This window comes from Rhinoraja longicauda, chromosome 6 (genome assembly GCF_053455715.1).
Source record: "Rhinoraja longicauda isolate Sanriku21f chromosome 6, sRhiLon1.1, whole genome shotgun sequence".
Classification (NCBI taxonomy): domain Eukaryota; kingdom Metazoa; phylum Chordata; class Chondrichthyes; order Rajiformes; family Arhynchobatidae; genus Rhinoraja; species Rhinoraja longicauda.
Genome location: NC_135958.1, coordinates 56,665,852 through 56,685,059, shown reverse-complemented (window position 1 = coordinate 56,685,059; position 19,208 = coordinate 56,665,852). Strand labels below are relative to the sequence as shown.

The 19,208-nt window shown below is 45.9% G+C and overlaps 1 non-coding gene across 1 annotated transcript; it reads right to left on the bottom strand.

Moving 5' to 3' along the window:
* Positions 1–12,536: 12,536 nt before the first annotated feature.
* LOC144594987 (U1 spliceosomal RNA) lies at positions 12,537–12,700 on the bottom strand. Its single transcript, XR_013547442.1, has one exon. It is a non-coding gene; the product is annotated as a U1 spliceosomal RNA (small nuclear RNA).
* Positions 12,701–19,208: the final 6,508 nt, after the last annotated feature.

The following is a 19,208-nucleotide window of genomic DNA, read 5'->3' as shown; positions in this document are numbered from 1 at the left end:
CGGGGTGTCGCGGGCATGATCGTGAGGAGTCTTCAATGAATCGTAGCGGATCTCGGTGCGTCACGGAAAAAAATTCCAGATAGAAATTTCTCGGCGACTGCTGGCTTGTCGCCAGGTATCGTAGCTTATTGCGGGCGCTGTCGCATGCTGTCCCCAGGTTTGTTAGGTTTTCGCAGATGCATTTAGAAGCACGTAATATTAAATTAAGAAAAGGCATTTGAAGATACCAGAAGATAGTTTTGTTTAACCAATTTATTTACCGTCAGGACATTTGACAGATAGATTGGAGGCGACAGTTTGACGGTCAGGTAAGCGTGGGAATTTTGCGATGTTTCCGAAGAAGGTATAATCTCTTAGCCAGGTGCTAATTTCACAAAAAAAGTAACTTGTATCGACCTGACTCGGCATTATCGTGGTCATTGTCGTCGGGTAAAAGAAAATGTTGGCGATCTGCTACGACTTTGACAGTCGCCGGCAGTCGCCTTAAAAATCGCGAAACTGGGACTGGCTCCAGCACTATGTCCCTTTTCTATAAACCAGCGTCTGTAGTTCTCGGTTTCCCCATTGGGACCAATATTATATGTTTTCAATTTAATAAAAAATCTTTTTTAAAGATTTGCCAAACTCATTGTTTTGATTTTGCATATTATTTGTAATATTAATTTCTCTAATTTCTTATGTTCTTGATGAAAGATATTTATCTTATAAATTGACTAAATCATGGATAATCCCACCTCTCATGGAATAATCTGTCGGGTTTGGTTACAGCGACCCAATATTGCTGTTTTTTTAGGAAATGTTGATATCAGATGACTAGATCTTTGCCTAGAGAACAACAAGAAAACAAATTAGTGCATGTTATAAGCAGAATTAGACCATTTGGCCCATTTAATTATGGCTGGTCTATCTCTCCCTCTCAACCCCATTCTCCTGCCTTCTCCCCAAAACCCCTGACACCCATACTAATCAAGAATATATCAATCAATCTGTGATCAATCAATCTATCAAAGCCTTCTGTGGCAATGAATTCCACAGGTTTACCACCCACTGACTAAAGAAATTCCTCCTCATCTCCTTCCTAAAGGTACGTCCCTTTACTCTGAGGTTATGGCCTCTGGTACTAGACTCTCCCACTAGTGGAAACATCCTCTCCATAATCACAAAGTGCTTGGTTAAATCAGCAGCTTAGGCAGCATCTGTGGAGGGAATAAACAGGCGATGTTTCAAGTCGGAACTCTTCTTCAGACTGAATACAGTGGGTTGGAGAAAGTTGGAAAAGAGAGCTATCCGTTCCCTCCAGACACTGCCTGGTCTGTTCAGATGCCCAAACATTTTGTGTTTTGCTCAAGATTCCAGCATCTGCAGCCTCTTGTGTCGACAGAAAAAAATAATCACATTTGTGAAAGTGTTAGAGATACAGGTCCACCACTGATTTTCCAGCACCCTTGATTACAGAGCCTTGCTGTATTATCCATCTTGTCAGACGAACAGAGGTGACGGCCTTAGGGTGGTGGGGGGGGGGAGGTGGGTGGGGGGGGGGGGGGGGGGGCAAGAGACTGTCCCGCAAAGTCGGCCTTGGAAGTCGCTATGGGAACGGATCTGCTGGCTTGTCCCAGGCCAGAGTTCCAGAGCCCCGGCCGCAGGGGGAAGATTTGACCCGTTTATCAGCCGCGGAAGACCCGATGAGGTAGAGATTGGCCACCTTACCCGGTCTAGGCGCTACATTTTCTGGGGGGCTTCTAGGTGGACCTTCAAGTGCGCTCTCGTAATTTTGTCCAAATTAAAGTTGCCGGAAACTCGGTGGTGGACCTGTACCACAAACCGATAACCTGACACAATATTATTGTTCACCTAATCTATGACTATGTCATGGTAATTTAAGAGTTCCTTCTATACTGTGCACATTGCCTTGTATCTTTGTGCCACTTCTAACTTATTATAATATAATAATAATATAATATATTTTTATAATAATAATAATAATTATAATATTATATTATAATATAATCTAAGCATTAATGACACTAGTTCAGGTCCTTGAAGAACAGAATCATCATAATATCATTTTATAATATATATTTTACATATATTATAATATATTTTAGATTATATTATAATTTTATTTAGATTATATTGTAATAATATAAATTATAATATTATATAATTAAATATAATAATTTATAAAATAAATAAATAATATTATAATATAAATATATTAAATATATAATAGAAATAATATTATTTATATAATACTATAATTTATATTATTACAATATAATCTAAATAATATTATAATATAATCTAAATATAGTGAGCATTAATGACACTAGTTCAGGTCATTAATGAGAATGTAGAACAGACTCATCATAAGAATGTGTCCATTATCCACATACTTTGGCATGTCTCTCAGCCAATTTCTTTGCAGCATCCAGATAGAATGCTTTCTATGGTACACCTGTGGGTGTTATTAAGAATTGTTGGAGTCATGCTGAACTTGACTCATCTTCTGAGGAAGTAGAGGCACTGGTGTGCTTTCTTGGCCATAGTGGGAAGTTGGTGGCGATGTTTATTCCTGGGACCGTGACACTCTTGACCATCTCCACTTCAGCATCATTGATACAGACTGGGGCATGTACATCACCTGACTTCTAAGGCAGATGACCAACTTGGCACAGTAGCACAGCGGTAGAACTGCCGCCTTACACGCCAGGGACTCATGTTCAAACCTAACTATGGGTGCTGTCTGTACGGAGTTTGTACGTTCTCCCTGTGACCGTGTAGGTTATCTCCAGGTGCTCCAGTTCCCTCCCACACTAAAAAAAAGACATACAGGTTTGTAGTTTCATTGACTTTGGTATTAGTTCCTTGTGTGTAGGATAATGTTAGTGTATGGGGTGATCGCTGGTCAGTGCGTTTTGATGGGCTGAGGACCTGTTTCTGCACTGTATCCCTAAAGTCTAAAGTCTAAACTCCTTCATTTTGATGACATTGTTAGAAGTAATTGCATGAGCATTGAGATTACTTTAACACCTAAGAGTTAGAGTCAATGAGCCATCGAGCTGTAGAGCATGGAAACAGACCCATGTTAACCAAATCGGCATACTGGTCTAGTACCATTTGCGTGCATTTGGCCAATGTGGTCTCAGGTGCGGTCTGTGTGGAGATTGCACATTCTACCTGTGACCGCGTGGGTTTTCTCCCATGACTCAAAGATGTGCAGGTTTGTAGATGAATTGGCCTCTGTAAATAGCCCCTAGTGTGTCGGGAGTGGATGAGAAAGTGGGATAACATAAAACGGATGTGAATGGGTTTAGATTTAGATTTAGAGATACAGCACGGAAACAGGCCCTTCGGCCCACCGGGTCCGCACCGCCCATCGATCCCCGCACATTAACACTATCTTACACACACTAGGGACAATTTTTACATTTGCCCAGCCAATTAACCTACATACCTGTACGTCTTTGGATTGTGGGAGGAAACCGAAGATCTCGGAGAAAACCCACGCAGATCACTGGGAGAACGTACAAACTCCGTACAGAAGGCGCCCGTAGTCAGGATCGAACCTGAGTCTCCGGCGCTGCATTCACTGTAAGGCAGCAACTCTACCGCTGCGCCACCGTGCCGCCGTGATAAATGGTTGGCATGGACTCAGTAGGCCGAAGGACCTGTTTTTCTGCTGTATCTTTCAATCAATTAAATATTTGGTCTATTTTTATAGCTCGTGGCGTTTTGTTTTAAAATGGAACCAAACAAAACGGGAAGTTAGAGTTCTGTGAAGATGAAGAAAATTGAGGAATGGCGATGACAATGTGAATATATTTCTTTACATTAATTTCATTAGTTGCTTAGTGTAAGGTACAATTTGTAGCAAAATTGAGCATTGGTATTAAAATGGAATACATTTAAAAAAAATAGAAATTCAGTATTGTCATTAGATCAGAAAACATATAACAATTATGATTCAGAATTTTGTTTGTAAACAACTCCATAGAAAGCTAAAAGCAGCACTTAAACCAAATGCTGTATAATGAGTTAAAATGGACAATGGAATGAAATATATGTTTTGATATCCAAAGATTCTGAGGCATTACATTAACCTTACATTCATAACTACAAAGATTTCAAAATATTCCCTCGAATAACTTATTTTTGCCACAAATCCATCTCACAATGTGGTCTGGAACCTCTCATGGATGGAATGTATTAAAGTGCCAAAGGTAACTTGCAGGAGATCCAAAACCTTGAAGGGAATCTGTTTGAAGGAATCTCTTATTTGGCACAGACTTAGTAGACGAGGTTGTGCCTTTTTCAGTTTGTGGGCACATCTAAATTTATAGCTTGTTAAAGGCCTTGATGTGATTACTGTCATATTTCTAAAACTATAACAGTGGGTTTAAACACTACTATCATTACACAAGGCATCTACTTGAATTTCAGATGAATTTCATTTTAATGACATGTTAAAGTGTGATCGAATTCTTTGGTTTGTGTTCCTTCTCCCCCAGCTTTGATGCTTCACCACCTTTCTTCCTGGCCCCCAGCGTTGAGTGCCCATGCCATTTTCAATTTAAAACATCAGGTATTGCAAATCGTGCTGCTGGGATTGGAAAGGTCCCTCCACATGAAGTGTCTCCAAAGGGTCGTTCTTATGAATGTCAGTCAACTTTATTTTGCACCTGAGGAAATTGATAACTAAAGCCATCTGTGAATTTGTGCAATTGAAACCAGAAACCTCTTAATGGCAACTCGACATGCTCTGTTGAGCAACAGTTTATTTGGGTAGCTCCGTAGAAAAGTATGCAAGTTCTAGGGGCAGAATTAGGACATTCGGCCCATCAAATGACACGATTGAGGAGGAGGCAGAGTAGTCTTGATGGGCCAAATGGCCTAATTCAGCCCCGAGAACATGAACTTATGAAGTCTACTCTGCCATTCAATCATGGCTGATCTATCTTTCCCTCTCAACCCCATTCTCCATAACCCATGACACCCTTCCTAATAAAGAATCTGTCAATGTCCACTTTGTCCATTGACGACCTCCACTGCATTCTGTGGCAATGAATTCCACAGATTCACCAGCCTCTGACTAAAGAAATTCCTCAGCGACACGCTGAGATTCACTACGATTTTTGGAAGACTCCTCACGATCATGCCCGCGACACCCCGGCGAACTGTCGGCGACAGCCTAGTCGCCGGCAGTCACCTTAAAATCGCCTAAGTGGGACAGGCTTTTAAGGATTCATGTTTTGAACATCCTTTTAAGCATTGTAGGGCTTTGGGTTGGCAACATTTGTGTCCTGTGCGCAGTTCTGGTCATCCAAATACAGGATAGATGTGATGGCTTTGGAAAGGGGGCGGAGGTGGTTTACCAGAATGATGTCTGGATTAGAGGATGTTAGTGGCAAGGAGACGTTGGAATGCCAGAGGTTTCGGTGAGACACGATAGAAGAATGTAAAGTTATGAGAGGCATGGCTAGGATAGATAGTCAGAACCTTTTACCCAATATGGAAATATTAAATGCTAGAGGGCATAGCAATGTGAGAGGGGCAAAATTGAAAGAAAATGTGCTGGGCAAGTTTTTTTTGACACAGAGTGGTGAGCACCTGTGCCACACTGCCAGAGCTGGTGGTGGAGGTAGATATGATAGTAGAATTGAAGAGACTCTTGGATAGGCCACTCAATCTTCAGGTATCCGTTATTCTGACAGAATAAAGAGGCAGCACAGTGGTGCAGCTGGTGGATCTGCTGCCTCACAGCGCCAGAGACCTGGGTTGGATCCTGACCTTGGGTGGTGTCTGTGTGGAGTTTGCACGTTGTCCCTGTGACCGCGTGGGTTTCCTCATGCACCCCAAAGGCATTTGTCTCTCTAAACTGTTTCACGAATATAGTATCTGTGTTATTTTATCAACTTTTCCCAGCATTTCTGACTAAATAAGGAAGACAGTGACATATGGTGTCAGAACCCTGTGACCACGTGGGTTTTCTCCGGGTGCTCCGGTTTCCACCCACATCCCAAAGACGTGTGGGTTTGTAGGTTGATTGGCCTCTGTAAATTGCCCCTAGTGCGTAGGGAGTGGATACGAAAGTGGGATAACATAGAACTAGTGTGAACAAATGATCAATGGTCAGCGTGGATTCGGTGGGCTGAGGGGCCTGTTTCCATGCTGTATCTCTAAACGGATTATTTAACATTTGCCCGAACAGCTGCTATTTCCAACATGTTGAAATATGCCTTTTGCTACCTTTTACTTCCTTCCAGCTGTTGCCTTACACAGAGGTTTGTTTTCTTTGAAAATAATTGAAGCTGTTTTTCGAATAAGTGAATGCTTTAATTTGCAAAGGCACATTCTGTAAAGTGACAAATGTTAATATCTTCTTTGGAAGTGAAAAACGCCCTGAACTCAAACTTACATCTTACTCCCTTCGATCAATCATCACCGTCAGCAATAGTTTCTAAATTTACACAGTGTAGGCTCTGTCTTTGTTAATTGCATTGGGCAGGAATACATGGGCACACTGCCCAGAATTTATTTCTGACACAGTCCGGGATTGGACAAGGGAATTCTAATGCTGGCTCTAACTGTGGAAAAAAAAAGACGCGATTTCCTTTCAGTTTGTTGTTGAAGTTGTGTGATTGCGGATACAGCATATTTTGTTCCCCTTTTGTATGTGTTGAAATAAAAATTTGATAGTAAGCTGCCTAATAATGCTTAGGTTATTTCTACCTGCTGAACTTTCAGTGAACTGGCTTCGTATGTTTAAGGAAAACACAAAAGGCAAGTCAGGCAGTATCGATGGACAGACAACGTTTCAGGTCGGGATTCGTCTTCAGACTCAATGTGGTAAAGGGCCTGTCTCATGTAGGCGATTATTTAGGCGACTACAGGTGGCTAGGCTGTCGCCACGTGGTTGCCGGTGTGTCGCCTCTACGGTCGTGAGTCGTCTGCAAAGAATCATAGCGTCTTTCTGGTCACCGCTGGATTTTCAGAATATTGATTTTTTTTCGGCGACAGTGGGTTTGACACCAATGAGCTTAGCTTGACGTACCCTGACGTAGGTGCTGCCGTAGGTTGTCACTAGGTTGTCGCCAGGTGACGTAGGTTGTCGCCGGTGCTGACTTCGGTGAATTCCATTGGCGACTACCTGCGTCAACCGGCTACAGGTACCGGCATCAAAACCAGAGGCACAAATACCGTGAATTGTCTTCAGTTGTCGCTGACAGGGTCGTAGCTTGTCGTAGCTTGTCGCGGGTGGACGTAAGTTGACTTCGGTTGTCGTAGGTTGTCGCCTGTGTGGTCGTAGGTGGACGTCCTACTCGCGACGATTGGGTCGCCGGTTGTCGGTAGCTTTCCGTAGCTTGACGTTGACTAGGTGGTGGGTGTGAAGAAGGGTCTCGACCCAAAACGTCACCCATTCCTTCTCTCCAGAGATGCTGCCTGACCCACTGAGTTACTCCAGCATTTTGTGACACCTTAGGTGGTACGTTGTTATAGCTTGTCGTAGACATTGACGTAGGGGGGGTCCAGTCGCCAGTTTTTCGGCGACCTGCTATGACTATGACAATCACTGGCAGCCGCCTAAAAAATCGCTTAAGTGGGACAGGCCCTGTAGGTAGGAGAAAGCTCAAAGACAGACAGAGTTTAACTTAGTTCAGTTTGGTTTAGAAACACAGCACGGAAACAGGCCCTTCGACCCACCAAGTCCATGCCATCCAGTGATCACCTGCACACTAACACTATCCTACACACTCGGGACAATTTACAATTTTTACTGAGGCCAATTAACCTACAAACCTGTGTCTTAAGGGTGTCGTAGGAAACCGGAGCACCCAGAGAAAACCCACGCAGTCACGGAGAGAATGCAGAAACTCCGTACAGTCAGCAGCCGTAGTCAGGATTGAACCCTGGTCTCTGGCACTGTGAGGCAGCAACTCTACCACTGCGCCAAAGCTTTCAGATTTGTTTTTCTTATCTCCCTTCTACCTATTGCTTCTGTCCTCCTTTTATGGCCCTCTGTCTCCTTGCATTGTTTCCCATCCCCCGGCCCTGTTTGTTTAAACGTGCCCTTTCCTGCACTCTCTTTCCCATTAACTGCACGCACACACTTCCATGTTGTTGACTCCACCCCTCCCCCCCCACTGTTTAGTTTAAACCCACCCGTGTAGCACTAGCGAAACTGCCTGCCAGAATGTCAGTCCCCTTCCAATTAAGGTGTAACCCGTCCCTTTTGTACAGGTCACTCCTGCTCCAGAAGAGATCCCAGTGATCTAGAAATCGAAATCCCTGCCCCCTGAACCATTCAGATCCCCTATCTCCCTGTTCCTACCCTTACTAGCACAAGGTACTGCAAGCAACCCAGAGATAACCACCCTAGAAATCCTGCTTTTCAGCCTCCTCTCTCGTTCTCCATACTCACGTTGCACAACCTGCTTCCTCTTCTTCCCCACGTCATTTGTGCCTACGTGCACAGCTACCTCCGGCTGTTCACCTTCCCTCTCGAGGATGTTCTGAAGTCGGTCGGAGATGTCCTGGACCCTGGCACCAGGGAGGCAGCTCACCATCCTGGAGTCTCTGGGAAAATCAGGTTAATAATGGACCCCAGGAAAGAGAGTTTGTGGAGTGCCTCCGAGATGGATTCTTAGAATGGCTTGTACTGGAGCCTACTAGGGAGAAGGCAATTCTGGATTTAGTGTTGTGTAATTAACCTGATCTGATAAGGGGTCGCAAGGTAAAAGAGCCATTAGGATGCAGTGATCATAATATGATAAGTTTTACTCTACAAATTGAGGGGGAGAAGGGAAAATCGGAAGTGTCAGTATTACAGTATAGCAAAGGGGATTAGAGAGGCCTGAGGCAGGAGCTGGCCAGATTTGACTGGAAGGAGGCCCTAGCAGGGAAGATGGTGGAACAGCAATGGCAGGTATTCCTGGGAATAAAGCAGAAGTTGCAGGATCAATTTATCCCAAAGAGGAGGAAAGATTCTAAGGGGAGTAAGAGGCACCCGTGGCTGACAAAGGAAGTCAAGGATAGCATAAAAATAAAAGAGAAGAGTATAACATAGCAAAGTAGAGTGGGAAGCCAGAGGATTGGGACTCCATTCCCTGCATATCCATGTACCTATCTAAAAGTCTCTTAAATGCCACTATCATGTGTCTGCTTCCACCACCACCCCTGGCAGCACGTTCCAGACACACATCACTCTATGTAAGCAAACATCTCCCTTAAATTTTCCCTTCCCACCTTAATGCTCTGCCCTCTAGTCTTTACTCTGGAAAAATGGTTCTGACAAACCCTGCCTACACCTCTCATTATTTTATATACTTCCCTCAGGTCTCTTGTCTAATTCTAACATTCCAGAAAAAAAAACAATCCAAGTTTGTCCAACCTCTTCTTATTGGAAATATCTTCTAATCCAAGCAGGTTTCTGTTGAGCCTCTTCAGCACCCTCTACAAAACATCCACCCATCCTTCCTGTAAGGTGGGCAACCAGAAGTACCCACAATACTAAGCTGGGGGGTAGTGTGAATTGTGAGGAAGATGCAATAAGGCTGCAGGATGACTTGGACAGGTTGTGTGAGTGGGCGGATACATGGCAGATGAAGTTTAATGTTGATAAGTGTGAGGTTATTCACTTTGGAAGTAAGAATAGAAAGGCAGATTATTATCTGAATGGTGTCAAGTTAGGAGGAGGGGGAGTTCAACGAGATCTGGGTGTCCTAGTGCATCAGTCAATGAAAGGAAGCATGCAGGTACAGCAGGCAGTGAAGAAAGCCAATGGAATGTTGGCCTTCATAACAAGAGGAGTTGAGTATAGGAGCAAAGAGGTCCTTCTACAGTTGTACCGGGCCCTGGTGAGACCGCACCTGGAGTACTGTGTGCAGTTTTGGTCTCCAAATTTGAGGAAGGATATTCTTGCTATGGAGGGCGTGCAGCGTAGGTTCACTAGGTTAATTCCTGGAATGGCGGGACTGTCGTATGTTGAAAGGCTGGAGCGATTGGGCTTGTGTACACTGGAATTTAGAAGGATGAGGGGGGATCTTATTGAAACATGTAAGATAATTAGGGGATTGGACACATTAGAGGCAGGAAACATGTTCCCAATGTTGGGGGAGTCCAGAACAAGGGGCCACAGTTTAAGAATAAGGGGTAGGCCATTTAGAACGGAGATGAGGAAGATTTTTTTCAGTCAGAGAGTGGTGAAGGTGTGGAATTCTCTGCCTCAGAAGGCAGTGAAGACCAGTTCGTTGGATGCTTTCAAGAGAGAGCTGGATAGAGCTCTTAAGGATAGCGGAGTGAGGGGGTATGGGGAGAAGGCAGGAATGGGGTACTGATTGAGAGTGATCAGCCATGATCGCATTGAATGGCGGTGCTGGCTCGAAGGGCTGAATGGCCTCCTCCTGCACCTATTGTCTATTGTCTATTGTCTAATAGTCCAAATGTGGCCTAACCAAAGCCCTGTCAAGACTTCCTAACTCTTCTCGTTTCTTATACTCAATGCCCTGACCAGTGAAGGCAAGCGTACAACCTCTTTCCCACTCTATCTACTTGGACTGCCAATTGCAGGGAATAATAGAGTTGGTGCCAAGATCCTACAGTGCATCAATGGTGTTAAGGATCTTGCCATAAACTGTATATTTTAAATACTACGGCACACAATGAATGACCAGTCCAGTAAACACACTGATAGTCCCAGTTACAGGCAAAATTAAAGATAGACACAAAATGCTGGAGTAACTCAGCTGGTCAGGCAGCAGCTCCGGAAAAAAAAGAATAGGCGATGTTTCAGGTCGGAACCCTTCATCAGACTGGAAGTAGAGTCGGGGGGTGGGAGAATATACTGGAGGTGAGAAACCCCAGAACAAATCAAGGCCAGTAACAGATGACCTGAGGAAGGGTGGAGCCCAAAATGGCCCATTTTTGACTGGGGAAGGTGTGACAACAATAGGGATGCAAGGATGAGAACAGTGGAACTGGTAGGACTAGCGTGGGGGGGGGGGAAGGAAGAGAGGGGCGGAGAGGGAATGCAAGAGTCCTTGAAATTAGAGAAATCATCGTTAATATTGCTGGGTTATTTGCCTTCTGCAAATAACACATCATCGATTTCAGCAGTTTTTTTTACCATCTTTGGAATTCATAGAAATTGTCAGTCAAATAAATTAGTAAGATTAAATGAGAACTTACCAGTTCGAAGTTTGATCTGTATTTTATGAGGAGTTACGATGAGGGACTACGTGAAGACCCCGTCCAGCACGCATGCGCGACATTCTTCAAAGCAGCGGTGTGGATTCACAGAAAAAACACAACGATTGAAATAAATATAGTAAAGAAAAAATAAGAACTTGATTACCAGTTGATCTGTATAAAAAAGGGTGGGAGCGGAGGGCACGTAGTCCCTCATCGTAACTCCTCATAAAATACAGATCAAACTTCGAACTGGTAAGTTCTCATTTAATCTTACTATTTTATTTCGGAGTCACGTGAGTGACTACGTGAAGACTTCAAAGCTCTGTGATTCCGAACCGTGTACCAGCTCATGCTTCACTCACTGTCTGAAGACCTTAGAGGGAGGAAGTATGTTATCGCGATCAAGAAACCTGTTTGTGAACAAAAAAGGTTTATTAATGACAACAAAAAACAGAGAGCTCCCCAGGGCTCAAATTAAATATTATCTGCAGACTCTAAAATTCTGTCTGCAAATGTAGCAGGTTGCGCCAGCGGTTTATTATAAAACCTTTGGAAAGTTCTTTCCGAGGACCATCCTGCTCTGGCCAGAGTATGGTCAATAGGCACGTCCATTTGACTAGCCGCCGACGTAGATGCAGCCCTGGTGGAGTGAGATTTGTAAACATTCGTATTGACTCCCGCGGACTTAAGCACCTGCTTGAGCCACCTTGAAATGGTTTGGCTCGTCACCTGACCATGAGGCTTCTTGTGGCTTATCCATAAGGCTTTTTCTCTCCCTCTTAAGTTGTATGTTGTGTCTATGTAATTGGCGAGGTGGTCTTGGCACACAGCCGTGGTTCAGATGAATATGCCCAGAACTCCATGACTGGAGGCGTGGTACCTGGTCTAGTTTGTTTGACCAGTCCCTGAATATGGAATGTGAAACAGTCCAATGACTCTGTCATGCTGTCCAGCCTCAGAAGGTGGAGGGATTGTACCCTTTAAGCTAACACTAGTGCCATGAGCATGACTGATTTCAGTGTAAGTTGTTCCAGCGTGAGTGCCCTGGGCGGTGGCCATCCCCTAAGGTACGTCAGCACAATGCTGACATCCCAGATCTGAGTGTACCTTGGTCTGGGGGAGTTAGTATTAAAAATGCCCCTCATGATTTTGATTACTAGTGGATGGGACCCCAAAGCCAGTTGTCCTGCTGCTGGAACCAAATAAGCTGACAACGCACTCCTGGCTGTATTTATGGCGCTGTAGCTGAGTCCTTCCTGATGTAATCCAACCAGGAATTGCACGACACTGGTGGGTGTCGCTGTAGTGTAGGTAGTTCCTGTTTTGGAGCAATACCGTTCCCATTTTAACAGGGGAGAGCGCGAACGCAGTCCCCCACTATCACAAATTTTGCAGTCGAGTATCCCGCATTTGGGGACATCGCAGGCGTCAGCACACCCGAAGTGCAATGGGATAGCCTCGTCCTGGGAAAACCTCCTGAGTGATCAAGGTATCTCCCCTGCCAGGTAAGTATTCCTTATATTGGTCAGGTATTGTCTCCTGGTGGACTCCCGGTGGGATGCGGTCATCATGTTGATGGCGTCCTCAGACAGTCCCAGGCCCAGTAGAGGTCTTTTTAGAATCTGCAAGCCAGGAGATTGACTCTGTCATGGCACGGGTGACTGATGCCTGACACTGGGTGGATTAATAATTCCGGACTGCTGGGGACGGAATCCAATTGAATCTTCCGTAATACCCGACTGATGAGGCAGAAGGGAGGAAAAGCATAAAAGAACATTTTCCCCCAATACAGCGTGAATGCATCAACTGCTGCTGCCTCAGGGTCTGGTTCCCAAGCGACATACGTTGGTACCTGGTGATTCAGCCTGGATGCAAATAGATCGATATCTGGTGTGCCATATTGCTTTGTAATTTCGGCAAATATTTTGGGATTTAACATCCATTTGATGTTATCGTTAAATTTGCGTGACCTGGTGTCTGCCACTGTATTTTGCTACCTGGTAGGTAAGCTGCTGATAACCAAGTATGTCTTTCGACACACCATTGCCAGATTATGTTGACCAATTTATCACACGATATTGACTTTATACCACACATGTGGTTGATATAAGCCACCACCGTGGTATTATCTAATTGCAACCGGACATGTGCATGATGCGTATTAGATGCATATGCTTTTAAACCATAAAACGCACCCAACATTTCTGAATAGTTGATACCCCGTGTCTGTAGGCAAGATGATTCAGAATTAGTCCATCTGCCCCCTGTGCTGGATAGCATGTTAGTTGCTCCCCAGCCCAAAGCACTGGCATCCGTTTGAATGGTTAATACTGGGTTGGTGATAATTATGGGACTGGAACTGAGGCTAATGTTCCTTGTCCACCATTGTAACTCTGTAATGGATTCAGCAGTTAAATACATGGCTCGGTCAAAGTGACCTGAGTTTTGCTTTAGTGCGTGCACTTTTGTTCTTTGTAAATTTTGGTAGTGCAAAGGCCCAAATTGTACAGCTGGAAAAGCTGCTACCATTTTACCAATAACTCTAGCTACCTGCCGTATGGTTGGCTGACGTTTATGCATTAGTTTGTGGCATGATAGTGCCAATTGTGATGCTTTCCACTTTGGCAGAGTTACAACCATGCGAACAGTATCAATCGTAAATCCAAGATAGTCCATGGTAGTGGACGGTGTAAAATTGGATTTATCTGGATGTATGACAAACCCCAAAGTTTCAAACAAACGTTTGGTGGCTGCTACTGCCAAAAGAGCTGTCTCCAAGGTTTTCCCTACTATTGAAATGTCGTCTAAGTACGCCATGACTATATGCTTTTGTTTTCTCAATAATGCCAAGGCGGGTTTTAAGATTTTAGTGAACAACCTTGGAGCGGAGGTTAGTCCATTTGGTAAGGCTTTAAATTGCCATAGCTGTTTCATCCAGATAAATTTTAATTATTTACGGTGTTCCTTGTGTATGGGTACTGAGTAGAAGGCATCTTTTAAATCAATGCCTGCTAGAAAGTACCCTGTAGACACAAATTCCAAAGGTTCATTTTTTGTTCTTTCAATGACACCTTTTGCTAGTAGCCTCACAAGTTCAGCTTGACCCTCTTGTTTGTCTTTGACTGAGAGGGTGAATACCCTTTGGGGTATGTGCTGAACTGGCGGAATGTTTTCATGAACAAAGTCAATTTTGTAGCCATGAATGCAGGTTAGTATGTATTTGTCATTAGTGATGGTTTCCCATGCATGCAAAAACAAGTGCAATCTCCCCCCTGATAGTATAGAGTCCCTACTGCTCATATGCCGAAAGGTACCAGACCCACCTACCTCCATGGTGATTGGTGTTAATTCTTCTTCTGCCTCTTCGCTGGACGATGAGGTGTCTGCTGGGCTGTAGAGGGCTGCTGTTGACGTTGATGTTGTTGTTGGGGGGTGGCGCATTTTCCATGGGGTCCGCTCTGGGCCCTGGCCTAAAAAAGGCTTACGGGGAATGGTTGCGGACCCCGAGCTTTCACCAGTCCCATATGGTGGTCTATGACTGGTGGACGCCGTGAGGTACTGCCGCCTGGGTTTGTTAGGTCTGCTTGGTCCCAAACCTGCCCTCACGAGACCAAAGGTCTTGGATTCTTCCTCTAGGTCTTTCACCTTTTTTGGGAGATCCTTTCCAAAAAGCAGAATTGGAGGTTCTGAACCCGGTGTTTTGCAGAGTCCCGCAAACTTAGGGTTGAGGGCAGGCTTGATAATTTCCGTAAACCATTTATTTGGTATTGAGTGGTGCACAGCAGAGCTAGTGTATCTTGCTGATTTGTGGAAATGTCCACACCATCAATGGACCGAGCTTTAAGGATTTTCTGGAGCTTCAACTCCAGGTTCCTGATGTTCTGCCCCAAATGTCCCCAAATTTGGCTGTTTTCAGCTGGTACATTTAATGATGTACAATTTTTTGGGGCTGTGTATAGTTCAAGAGCCTCATTGACCACCCGTTCTTGTAGGGGTTTTGAGGACAGGTGGTCAATGCTGGCTGCAAGTTTCGGCTCTAAAGGCCGACCCCCTCGTGGAATGTCCACGTAGCGGTTGACCACACCCAGCAGCTCTTCCTGATCCTGTACACTCTGCGTACTCCGGACATCTTCAGCCAACAACCCCTCTTCTTGACCAGCCCAGACCTGGTCGCCAATGCTGCCTTCAAAAGAAGGTGAGGCAATGGCCAGTGCCCCTAAAGGGCACTGCGGGAGTGCCTGGGCGATCTGGGCCCTCCCTTGGCGAGTCTGCTGCTGCTCTCTCAGCAGATCTCGCTGGAGCATTTGCTCCATAAGCCGTTCCATTCGGCTTAGGCGGCTGCCAGTGCCGCTGTATAGCGGGGTAGCATCTTCATCCGAATCGTCGGACACTACCGCCCGGTTCTGGCTGCAGGTACCTCCAGCTCGCTGCTCAGGCTGCACTAGCGGTGCTGGGCTCGGCTCGGTAGTTTGCCGCCTCTTGCCCCCCCTCCAAAGAACGTTCCTCAACGGAAAACGAACGGGGGCGAGTTGCGAGTTTCTTCCCTCTGGTCTGGAACATAAAACAGACAACAGAGGAAATACTCACGGCCACGGTAAACTTACCTGTCGGCCCGACTTTTCAAATTGTAGCGGGAGCACCTTGAACTCCCGTTCGTCGCGCTGTAGCTGCTTGAACGCTAATGTCGCGCATGCGTGCTGGACGGGGTCTTCACGTAGTCACTCACGTGACTCCGAAATAAAAGACTCCAATTAATTCAGCTTCACGAAATACATCAGCAAAGTCAGTTTACAGCACATTATTTACAAACTACTCTTTAGTTAGAGACTGATGATTCAAAAACATCTGGAAAAAATCTTAAAGCAGGTGAATTATTCTTTATAATTATAATTTACAACATAAATGCGTAAGAAAGCGCACACAGATTTCAGAAATAATTAAAAACATTGAATGCAAACCAAAATTATGAAGAAAAAAAAACGATACGATATACGATACGATACGATAATACTTTATTATTTATTATACTTTATTAATGATGTCCTTGCTGCTCATAAATCTTTCCTGCACAAAGCCCACCACGGATGCTGTGCCAGTTTTGACTTGATGAATGATGTGGGGCTTAATTCCCAGTGTAAGTCCTGGGAATTAGTCAGGCCGGATACTGCCGTTGGACTCCAGCCAACACCACACATCCCATTACTTGATTGCACTTGTTCTTTGCAGTTCAAGCTGGTTAAGAAGAAGAAGAAAAAATCTGCAATCAAATTTACAAGATTACGCAATGGAAATTTTCTGACATACCTTGCATGTGGTGGATGCATTCAGCTTGCAGAGCAGATGCAGAAATCATAAATTACTGACCAATACACCTTTCCAACCTACCCAGCACACACTTCCGATAAGTTTCCGTCCTTCTAGCTGAATATTTCACATACAATTCTAATGAGTAGTTTGGTTCAGCTTAGTTTAGTTTAGTTCAGTTTAGTTTATTGTCACGTGTACCGAGGTACAGTGAAAAACATTTTTGCTGCATGCTATCTAGGCAGTCGAAAGATTATACATGAGTACAATCAAGCCCTCCACAGTGTACAGATTCAAGATAAATGGAGTAACGTTTAATGCAAGATAAAGACAAGTAAAGTCCAATTAAATATAGTCCGAGGGTCTCCAATGAGGTAAATGATAGGTCAGGACAGCTCTCTAGTTGGCGATTGGATGGTTCATTTGCCTGATAACAGCTGTGAAGAGACTGTCCCTGGAGGTGTGCGGTTTCACATTTCTGTACCTCTTGCCTGATGAGAGATGGGAGAAGGTATGTCTGTGGTGAGCTAGAGGTGAATTGGGCTGCCGCCTAGCGTCTGGAAGGACCATTCAGAAGCCTGATAACAGAGGGGAAGAAGCTGTTCCTGAGTTGGGTGGTGCAGGCTTTTAAGCTTCTGTACCTTCTACCGGATGGGAGCAGGAGAAAGAGGAATGGCCGGGGTGGGACGACTGATCACCTTGGCTGTTTTTTTCAAAGCAGCATGATGTGTGGATGGAGTTAATGGTGGGATTGTGTGCCTCCTACGCCCTTATCTGAAGAAAGGTCCCGACCTGAAACTTCGCCTGTCAGTCTGAAGAAGGGTCCTGATCCAAAACATTGTCTCTCCATTCCCTCCCCAAGTGCTGCCTGACCTCCTGAATTCCTCCAGCACTTTGTGTTTTGCTCACATACATAACATAACAACACTTTATTGTCACTCGGCTTTTTACACCGAACGAAATTTCAGCAGTCGCACAAAACACAGCAAAAAAGAAAAGAACACAGGACACCCGACCCCAACACAAACATCCATCACAGTGACTCCAAACACCCCCTCACTGTGATGGAGGCAACAAAACTTCCCCTCTCTTCCTCCCGCACCCACGGACAGGCAGCTCGACCCCTACCGAGGCAAACGACACGCACAGCCCCTTGGGCACCAAAACGTCCGGCGGCCGCACCGGGCGATGTTAAGTCCAGCGGCCGAGCCGCACCGGGCACCGAAACGTCCCGCGGCCGAGCCGCACTGGGCACTGAAACATCCCGCGGCCGAGCCGCACCGGGCACTGAAACGTCCCGCGACCGAGCCGCACCGGGCGATGTTAAGTCCAGCGGCCGAGCCGCACCGGGCACTGAAACGTCCCGCGGCCGAGCCGCACCGGGCACCGAAACATCCCGCGGCCGAGCCGCACCGGGCACTGAAACGTCCCGCGGCCGAGCCGCGCTGGCGATGTTAAGTCCAGCGGCCAAGCCGCGCCGGGCACCGAAACGTCCCGCGGCCGCACCGGGCGATGTTAAGTCCAGCGGCCGAGCCGCACCGGGCACCGAAACGTCCCGCGGCCCAGCCGCGCCGGGCACTGAAACGTCCCATGGCCGAGCCGCACCGGGCGATGTTAAGTCCAGCGGCCAAGCCGCGTCGGGCACCGAAACGTCCCGCGGCCGAGCCGCGCTGGCGTTGTTAAGTCCAGCGGCCGAGCCGCACCGGGCACTGAAACGTCCCGCGGCCGAGCCGCGCTGGCGATGTTAAGTCCCGCAGCCGAGCCGCGCCGGCGATGGAAGGCCCCGCTGGCGAGCTGCGCCCCGGGGAAGAGACCTAATAAAAGAAAGATTTCCCCCGCCCCACCCCACCCCCACACCCCACACCCACACCCCACCCCCCCACCACACATACACAGCCAAAAACAGAAACAAAAACCATCCCAACACCGACACAAACAAAAAAAAGAAAAAAAGACAAACAGACTGCCAGAGAGCCGCAGCCGTTAGGCGCAGCCAACTCCAACATCTGCAGTTCCTTCTATCTCCTTGTTATTCATTAGTTGGGATCGGGCCTTAATGATTTCTTGTGGGCCATGAACTGTGAGAACAGGTTATTGTGAGATGAAGTCTAAGGTGCTCACATTAAGGACAGATTTGCTGTTGAGGAGGTCTTAGAAGTTCCTTCCAGTGAGTATTGACCATAGTGTTTCAGAGATTGTCTCATCTTCTGGCAACACAAACCCTTTCCACCATTTTGTCAGACAGCATCTGTGGAGGAAATGGACAGGCGACGGTTCAGGTCAGGGCGAAATGTGCAGGAAGGAACTGCAGATGCTGGTTTAAACCGAAGATAGACACAAAAAGCTGGAGTAACTCAGCGGGACAGGCAGCATCTCTGGAGAGAAGGAATGGATGATGTTTCGAGCATTAAGAAGGGTCTCAACCCGAAACGTCACCCATTCCTTCTCTCCACAGATGCTGCCTGTCCCGCTGATTTACTTCAGCATTTTGTGTCTATCTTCAGTTCAGGTCAGGGCCCTTCTTCAGTCTGAAGTCTGAAGAGATGCCCCAACTCAAAACGCCATCTATCCATTCATTCCCTCCACAGATGCTGCCTGACCCGCTAGATTCCTCCAGCATTTTGTGTTTTGCTCCAGAAGATTCCAGCATCTGTAATCTGTGTCCTCTTTCCACCATCTACAAGGTACGTTAGAAGCATAAAAGAAGACATTCCTTT